A 10,623-nucleotide genomic window follows, 5' to 3' on the forward strand; every position below is an offset into this window, starting at 1 on the left:
CACACGTACACATTCACGCGTACACACACACACACTCGGGTACACACACACACACTCGGGTACACACTCACACACTCGGGTACACACACACACTCACACGCACGTACACACGTACACACACGCACACACGTACACACTCACACACACGCACGTACACACATACACACACGCACGTACACACATACACACACTCACACACACACACACACACGTACACACACACACACTCGGGTACACACTCACACACGCACACACTCACACACTCACACACTCACACGTACACACACACGTACACACACGTACACACACTCACACACTCACACACTCACACACACACACACACGTACACACACACACACACACGTACACACGCACGTACACACATACACACACACACACGTACACACACACGTACACACACACACGCACGTACACACTCACACGTACACACACTCACACACACACACGTACACACACACACACACGTACACTCACACTCGCGTACACACACACACACACTCGGGTACACACTCACACACGCACACACTCACACACTCACACGTACACACACACGTACACACGTACACACGTACACACACGTACACACACTCACACACACACGTACGTGTACATGTACACACACACACACTCGGGTACACACACACGCACGTACACACACACACTCACACACTCACGTGCACACACACACACGTACACACACACACACGCTCACATACACACACACACACGCACTCACACTCACACACACACACTCACATACACACACGTACACACACACACGTACACACACACACACACTCACATACACGCACGTACACACACACACACGTACACACACACACACGTACACGTATACACACACACACACACTCACATACACACACACACACACACATACACACACACACACTCACACACGCACTCACATACACACACACACGCACACACACACACTCACATACACACACACACATACACACACACTCATACACACACACACACTCACACACGCACTCACACACACACACGTACACACACACACGCACTCACGTACACACACACACACACTCTCGTACACACTCACACACACACACACGTACACACACACACACGCACTCACGTACACACACACATACACACACTCTCGTACACACTCACACACACACACACACTCTCGTACACACTCACACACACACACACGTACACACACACACGCACTCACGTACACACACACACACACTCTCGTACACACTCACACACACACACACGTACACACACACACGCACTCACGTACACACACACACACGCACTCACGTACACACACACATACACACACTCTCGTACACACTCACTTGCGTACACTCACACTCGCGTACACACATACACATACGTACACACACACAAGTACACTCACATACACACACACACTCGCACACACTAAATCATTCACACTGACACACACACACTGACACTTACCCACACACACACACTATAACTCATGCACACTGACACTTACACACACACTGACACACACACACTGACACTTACCCACACACACACACTATAACTCATGCACACTGACACTTACACACACACTGACACACACACACTGACACTTACCCACACACACACACTATAACTCATGCACACTGACACTTACACACACACTGACACACACACACTGACACTTACCCACACACACACACTATAACTCATGCACACTGACACTTACACACACACTGACACACACACACTGACACTTACCCACACACACACACTATAACTCATGCACACTGACACTTACACACACACTGACACACACACACTGACACTTACCCACACACACACACTATAACTCATGCACACTGACACTTACACACACACTGACACACACACACTGACACTTACACACACACACACTGACACTGACACTAACTCATGCACACTGACACTTACACACACACTGACACACACACACTGACACTTACCCACACACACACACTATAACTCATGCACACTGACACTTACACACACACTGACACACACACACTGACACACACACACACACTATAACTCATGCACACTGACACTTACACAACAACAACAACAACCGCCATTCGCCACTAAGTGGCGGTGACGTCACCACGACGCTTGTGCCAGGCCAAGTGCACCTTGAGGCTGCCACGTGAAGTGTCGAACGCCCGCTGGCAGGAGGTCACGGGGCAGACCCAGCAGGTGCCACGGGTCGACTGACCGAGATGACCGAGACGACTGGCTGATGCACCACCTGTGCCCCCTACTGTGCCAATTTGTTCTGCTTTAGCCACCTGGCGCTCCGCTCGTTGTTGTGAGCGTCGCTCCTCCGCCCTCCGTTGTTGTTGGAGAGCGACTGCCTCCAACTGCCCAGTAGCCTCAAGGTGCACCTAGCCTGGCACTGCCCAGTAGCAGCGTCCTTCACGAGCCTCCTCCACTGAGGCCGATCTTGACACCGCTGGTACCAGTCATCGGCAAGTCCACTCAGCTCCACGTCCTCCTGTACCACGTCACTCCATCTCTTCTCTAGCCCGTGCCGCGCCCGTTTAGCCCCCTTGATCCGGCCGAACAAAAGCTGTTTGGGCATGCGGTGGCTGGGCATGCGGGCTACATGACCCAGCCAACGCAGCAGCCTTGCCTGCCGGAGGAGCTCACCGATGGGACTTTGCCCAGATCTTTCAAGGATTTGTGAGCTCCTCACACAATCCAGCCTGCAGGTTAAACCCAAGATGGATCGTAGGCAGGCCAGCCTAAATGTTTCCAACCGGCGAAGAAGCTCCATTAGGGGGGGGTCCACGTTTCGCAAGCGTAGAGAAGGGAGGGAATGACCGTGGCCGAGAAGACCCGAAGCTTCGTGCGGAGCGACAGACCAGGTAGCTTCCACACAGCGTCACGCAACCGATGAAAAGATATTGCCGCTCGACTGATTCGGAGCGAGACCTCTGCTGTTAAACCGGAGCCGGTCATGAGCACACTGCCCAGGTATGGGAAACTCTCCACTCTCTCCACAACTGCCCCATCACCGATTGGGAGTTGTGGGGGTGGAGTGTCCGATGGTACAAAATACCCAGGCAGGTGCTTAGTTTTGTTGGGGCTGATGGTAAGGCCCCACCTCTTAGTGGCACACTCCAGCCTCAGCAGCAGCGCCTCACACTGACACTAACTCACAACAACAACAACCGCCATTCGCCACTAAGTGGCGGTGACGTCACCACGACGCTTGTGCCAGGCCATGTGCACCCTGAGGCCACGTGAAGTGTCGAACGCCCGCTGGCAGGAGGTCACGGGGCAGACCCAGCAGGTGCCACGGGTCGACTGACCGAGATGACCGAGATGACTGGCTGATGCACCACCTGTGCCCCCTACTGTGCCAACACCCCCACACACACTGACACACACACACACACACCAACACACACACACCAACACACACACACACACACCAACACACACTGACACTCACACACTGACACACACACACTGACACTAACTCATGCACAAACACACTGACACACTGATACTAACTCATACACACTGACACACACATAGACTGATACTAACTCATACACACTGACACACACACACAGACACACACTGACACACACACACACTGACACACACACACAGACACACACTGACACACACACACACTGACACACACACACAGACACACACTGACACACACAGACTGATACTAACTCATACACACTGACACACCACTGACACACACACACTGACACTAACTCAAGCACAGACACACAAACACACTGACACACTGATACTAACTCATACACACTGACACACACTGATACTAACTCACACACACTGACACACCACTGACACACACACACTGACACACTGACACTCACACACTGACACTAACTCATGCACAGACACACAAACACACTGATACTAACTCATACACACTGACACACACTGACACACACACACTGACACGCACACACTGATACTAACTCATACACACTGACACACACTGACACACACACACTGACACGCACACACTGATACTAACTCATACACACTGACACACACTGACACACACACACTGACACGCACACACTGATACTAACTCATACACACTGACACACACTGATACTAACTCATACACACTGACACACACTGATACTAACTCATACACACTGCCACACACACACTGACACGCACTCACACACAGACACGCACTGACACACACACACTCACACACTGACACGCACTCACACTCACACACTGACACTAACTCATGCACAGACACACAAACACACTGACACACTGATACTAACTCATACACACTGACACACACACACACTGACACACACTGATACTAACTCACACACACTGACACACACTGACACTCACACACTGACACTAACTCATGCACAGACACACAAACACACTGACACACTGATACTAACTCATACACACTGACACACACACTGACACACACTGATACTAACTCACACACACTGACACACACTGACACGCACTCACACTCACACACTGACACTAACTCATACACACACACAACAACAACAACCGCCATTCGCCACTAAGTGGCGGTGACGTCACCACGACGCTTGTGCCAGGCCATGTGCACCTTGAGGCTACCACGTGAAGTGTCGAACGCCCGCTGGCAGGAGGTCACACACACACTCACTGACACACACACTGACACACACACTGACACGCACACAGACACACACTGACACACACACTGACACGCACACAGACACGCACACAGACACGCACACAGACACGCACACTGACACGCACACTGACACACACACTGACACACACACTGACACACACACAGACACACACACAGACACACACACAGACACACTGACACACACTGACACACACACACTGACACACACACACTGACACACACACACTGACACACACACACTGACACACACACACTGACACACACACTGACACACACTGACACACACACTGACACACACACTGACACGCACACTGACATGCACACTGACATGCACACTGACACGCACACTGACACACACACTGACACACACACTGACACATACACACTGACACGCACACACTGACACGCACACTGACACGCACACTGACACGCACACTGACACGCACACTGACACGCACTGACACACACACTGACACACACTGACACACACACTGACACGCACACTGACACGCACACTGACACACACACTGACACGCACACACACACACTGACACACACACAGACACACACACAGACACACACACTGACACACACTGACACACACACTGACACGCACACTGGCACACACACTGACACGCACACAGACACACTGACACACACTGACACACACTGACACACACTCAGACACACACACAGACACACACACTGACACACACACACTGACACACACACACTGACACACACACTGACACACACACTGACACACACACTGACACGCACACAGACACACACTGACACGCACACTGACACGCACACTGACACACACACTGACACACACTGACACGCACACAGACACGCACACAGTGACATGCACACAGACACGCACACAGACACGCACACAGACACGCACACAGACACACACACAGACACGCACACAGACACACACACAGACACACTGACACACACACGCACACAGACACACTGACACACACACACCGACACACACACTAACACGCACACACAGACACACTGACACACACACTGACACACACACTGACACATACACAGACACACACCGACACACACACTAACACGCACACACTGACACACACACAGACACGCACACTGACACGCACACAGACACACTGACACACACAGACACACAGACACACACACAGACAGTCACACACAGTCACACACACACAGTCACACACACACAGACACGCACACTGACACACTGACACACACAGACACACTGACACACACACCGACACACACGCACTCGCTTCAAGGCACTCACGCAACCAATTATACACACACAGACAAAGCTCCCCCAGGTAGCCTCAAGGAGGCTGTAGGGGCAAGTGCTGTCAGTAGCAGCAGCGCTACCTATGAAGGCTACCGGCACTGTGACACACACAGATAAAGCTCCCCCAGGTAGCCTCTAACAAGGCTGTAGGGGCAAGTGCTGTCAGTAGCACCACCCTCACCACCACCACCCTCACCACCACCACCCGCATCACCACCATCACAACCACCACCACCACCATCACCACCATCACCACCACCACCCTCACCACCACCATCATCATCACCACCACCACCATCACCACCACCACCATCACCACCACCCTCACCACCATCACCACCCTCACCACCACCATCACCACCACCCTCACCACCACCATCACCACCACCACCACCCTCATCACCACCACCACCATCACCACCACCCTCACCACCATCACCACCACCACCCTCACCACCACCATCACCATCATCACCACCACCCTCATCACCACCCTCACCACCACCCTCATCACCACCCTCACCACCACCCTCACCACCACCATCACCACCACCCTCATCACCACCACCACCATCACCACCACCCTCACCACCATCACCACCACCACCCTCACCACCACCATCATCACCACCACCATCACCATCATCACCACCACCCTCATCACCACCCTCACCACCACCCTCATCACCACCACCACCCTCATCACCACCACCACCTTCACCACCACCCTCACCACCATCACCACCACCACCCTCACCACCACCATCATCACCACCACCATCACCATCATCACCACCACCCTCATCACCACCACCACCCTCATCACCACCACCACCATCACCACCACCATCACCACCACCACCACCACCCTCATCACCACCACCACCATCACCACCACCATCACCACCACCATCACCACTACCACCCTCATCACCACCACCACCATCACCACCACCACCATCACCACCACCACCCTCATCACCACCATCACCACCATCACCACCACCACCCTCACCACCACCACCCTCACCACCACCACCCTCACCACCACCACCCTCATCACCCTCATCACCACCCTCATCACCACCCTCATCACCACCCTCACCACCACCCTCATCACCACCACCACCCTCATCACCACCACCACCACCACCCTCACCACCACCACCACCACCACCCTCACCACCATCACCACCACCACCCTCACCACAACCATCACCACAACCACCACCCCCTCAGAAATTCCGTTAGCCTCAAGACGTGCAACATTCACAACAACCACAACAACCACAACTTTCCAAACCCCGCATCACCTCAACAAACAAACAAACAAAGACGAGAAGAGAGAAGAGAGAAGAGGAGAGAAGAGGGGAGAGAGAGGAGGGAGGAGGTTTGCGACTCACCTCTTCGTGAAAGCGATTCGAGTTGGAGGCCTCACGAAACTTACAAAAATCACCACCAAACACACACAGACCCACACACACACACGTCGCTATGTAGCCGTGGCCTCGCCAAATTATTGCAAAGTTTCACTTTTACAATTGCAACCGTCCGAGGGATTTAAAATTTGTAACTTTTAGAAACAAAATTTTTTAGTTTTAGTTTTTTTAAAGTCTCCGCTGCGAGGAGGGGCGCGGTCGCCTGAGGCCCTGCCGAGGCTTTTTTGTCAGTGAGGAATGCGCCACGCCCACTGAAAATCACACAGCGGATAGGGATAGAGGGTTGCAATTGGTAGTGCGGATGGGTATGGGGCGAGACGGCGGGGTTGTAATTGGTGTTGCGGATAAGTGTAACGGTCTAAGGGATAGTTGTAATTGGTAGTGCGGATAGGTATGAGGCGAGATTGGGGTTGTAATTGGTAGTGTGGATGGGTATGAGGCGAGACGGCGGGTTGTAATTGGTGTTGCGGATAAGTGTAACGGTCTCAGGGACAGTTGTAATTGGTAGTGCGGATAGGTATGAGGCGAGATTGGGGTTGTAATTGGTAATGTGGATAAGTGTAACGGTCTAAGGGACAGTTGTAATTGGTAATGCGGATAGGTAACGCGGCGAGATTGGGGTTGTAATTGGTAATGTGGATGGGTATGGGGCGAGAGGTGGGGTTGTAATTGGTGTTGCGGATAAGTGTAACGGTCTCAGGGACAGTTGTAATTGGTAATGCGGATAAGTATGCGGCGAGATGGGGGTTGTAATTGGTAATGCGGATAAGTGTAACGGTCTCAGGGACAGTTGTAATTGGTAATGCGGATAAGTATGCGGCGAGATGGGGGTTGTAATTGGTAATGCGGATAAGTGTAACGGTCTAAGGGACAGTTGTAATTGGTAGTGCGGATAGGTAACGCGGCGAGATTGGGGTTGTAATTGGTAATGTGGATGGGTATGGGGCGAGACGCGGGTTGTAATTGGTGTTGCGGATAAGTATGCGGCGAGATGGGGGTTGTAATTGGTAATGCGGATAAGTGTAACGGTCTCAGGGACAGTTGTAATTGGTAATGCGGATAAGTATGCGGCGAGATGGGGGTTGTAATTGGTAATGCGGATAAGTGTAACGGTCTAAGGGACAGTTGTAATTGGTAGTGCGGATAGGTAACGCGGCGAGATTGGGGTTGTAATTGGTAATGTGGATGGGTATGGGGCGAGACGCGGGTTGTAATTGGTGTTGCGGATAAGTATGCGGCGAGATGGGGGTTGTAATTGGTAATGCGGATAAGTGTAACGGTCTAAGGGACAGTTGTAATTGGTAATGCGGATAGGTAATGCGGCGAGATTGGGGTTGTAATTGGTAATGTGGATGGGTATGAGGCGAGACGCGGGGTTGTAATTCGTAGTGCGGATGGGTATGGGGCGAGAGGTGGGGTTGTAATTGGTGTTGCGGATAAGTGTAACGGTCTCAAGAACATTTGAAATTGGTAGTGCGGATAGGTATGAGGCGAGATTGGGGTTGTAATTGGTAATGTGGATGGGTATGAGGCGAGACGGCGGGTTGTAATTGGTGTTGCGGATAAGTGTAACGGTCTAAGGGACAGTTGTAATTGGTAATGCGGATAGGTAATGCGGCGAGATTGGGGTTGTAATTGGTAATGTGGATGGGTATGAGGCGAGACGCGGGGTTGTAATTCGTAGTGCGGATGGGTATGGGGCGAGACGGCGGGTTGTAATTGGTGTTGCGGATAAGTATAACGGTCCAAGGAACAGTTGTAATTGGTAGTGCGGATAAGTATGCGGCGAGATGGGGGTTGTAATTGGTAGTGCGGATGAGTATGGGGCGAGAAGTGGGGTTGTAATTCGTAGTGCGGATGGGTATGGGGCGAGACGGAGGGTTGTAATTCGTAATGCGGATGGGTATGGGGCGAGACGGAGAGTTGTAATTGGTGTTGCGGATAAGTATAACGGTCTAAGGAACAGTTGTAATTGGTAATGCGGTTAGGTATGCGGCGAGATAGGGTTGTAATTCGTAGTGCGGATGGGTATGGGGCGAGACGGAGAGTTGTAATTGGTGTTGCGGATGGGTATAACGGTCTTAGTGACAGTTGTAATTGGTAGTGCGGATAAGTATGCGGCGAGACGGAGAGTTGTAATTCGTAGTGCGGATGGGTATGGGGCAAGATGGGGGTTGTAATTGGTAGTGTGGATGGGTATGGGGCGAGGTGGGAGTTGTAATTGGTAGTGTGGATGGGTATGAAGCGAGATGGGGTTATAATTGGTATTGCGGATAGGTATGCGGCGAGATTAAGGTTGTAATTGGTAGTATGAATGGGTATGGGGCGAGACGGAGGGTTGTAATTCGTAGTGCGGATTGGTCTGGGGCGAGACGGGGAGTTGTAATTCTTAGTGCGGATGGGTATGAGGCGAGATTGGCAGGTGTAAATTGGTAGTGCGGATGGGTATGGGGCGATATTGTCGGTTGTAATTGCTAGTACGGATAGGTGTGGGGCGAGATGGGGGTTGCAATTGGTATTCCGGATGGATATGGGGCGAGACGGGGGGTTGTAATTAGTAGTGCGGATAGGAGTGGGACGATATGGGAGTGCTGCAATTGGTAGTGCGCATGGGTATGGGGCAAGATTGGCGGTTGTAATTGGTAGTGTGGATGGGTATGGGGCGATATGGGGGTTGTAATTGGTAGTGTGGATAGGTATGGGGCGAGATGGGGGTTGTAATTGGTAGTGTGGATGGGTATGAAGCGAGATGGGGGTTGTAATTGGTAGTGTGGATGGGTATGGGGCAAGATGCGGGTTGTAATTGGTAGTACGGATAAGTATAACTGTCGACGGCACAATTGTAATTGGTAGTGTGGATAGGTATGGGGCGATCAGGGTGATTGTGATTGGTAATACGGATAGGTATGAGGCGAGATGGGAGGGTTGTAATTGGTAGTGTGGATGGGTATGGGGCGATCAGGGTGATTGTGATTGGCGTGCGTGTTTGAGAGTAAATCACAATCGGTGACGTCACAATAGGCAACGTCACAATGGGTGACGTCACAATCGGCGACAACAAAAAACGTCCAGTTTTAATCGCATTGAAAAAAGGTTCGTAATAAAACTCGACTTTTAAACAAACATTTAAAAAA

The sequence above is a fragment of the Lampetra fluviatilis genome, unplaced genomic scaffold, assembly GCF_964198595.1.
Source record: "Lampetra fluviatilis unplaced genomic scaffold, kcLamFluv1.1 SCAFFOLD_405, whole genome shotgun sequence".
Classification (NCBI taxonomy): domain Eukaryota; kingdom Metazoa; phylum Chordata; class Hyperoartia; order Petromyzontiformes; family Petromyzontidae; genus Lampetra; species Lampetra fluviatilis.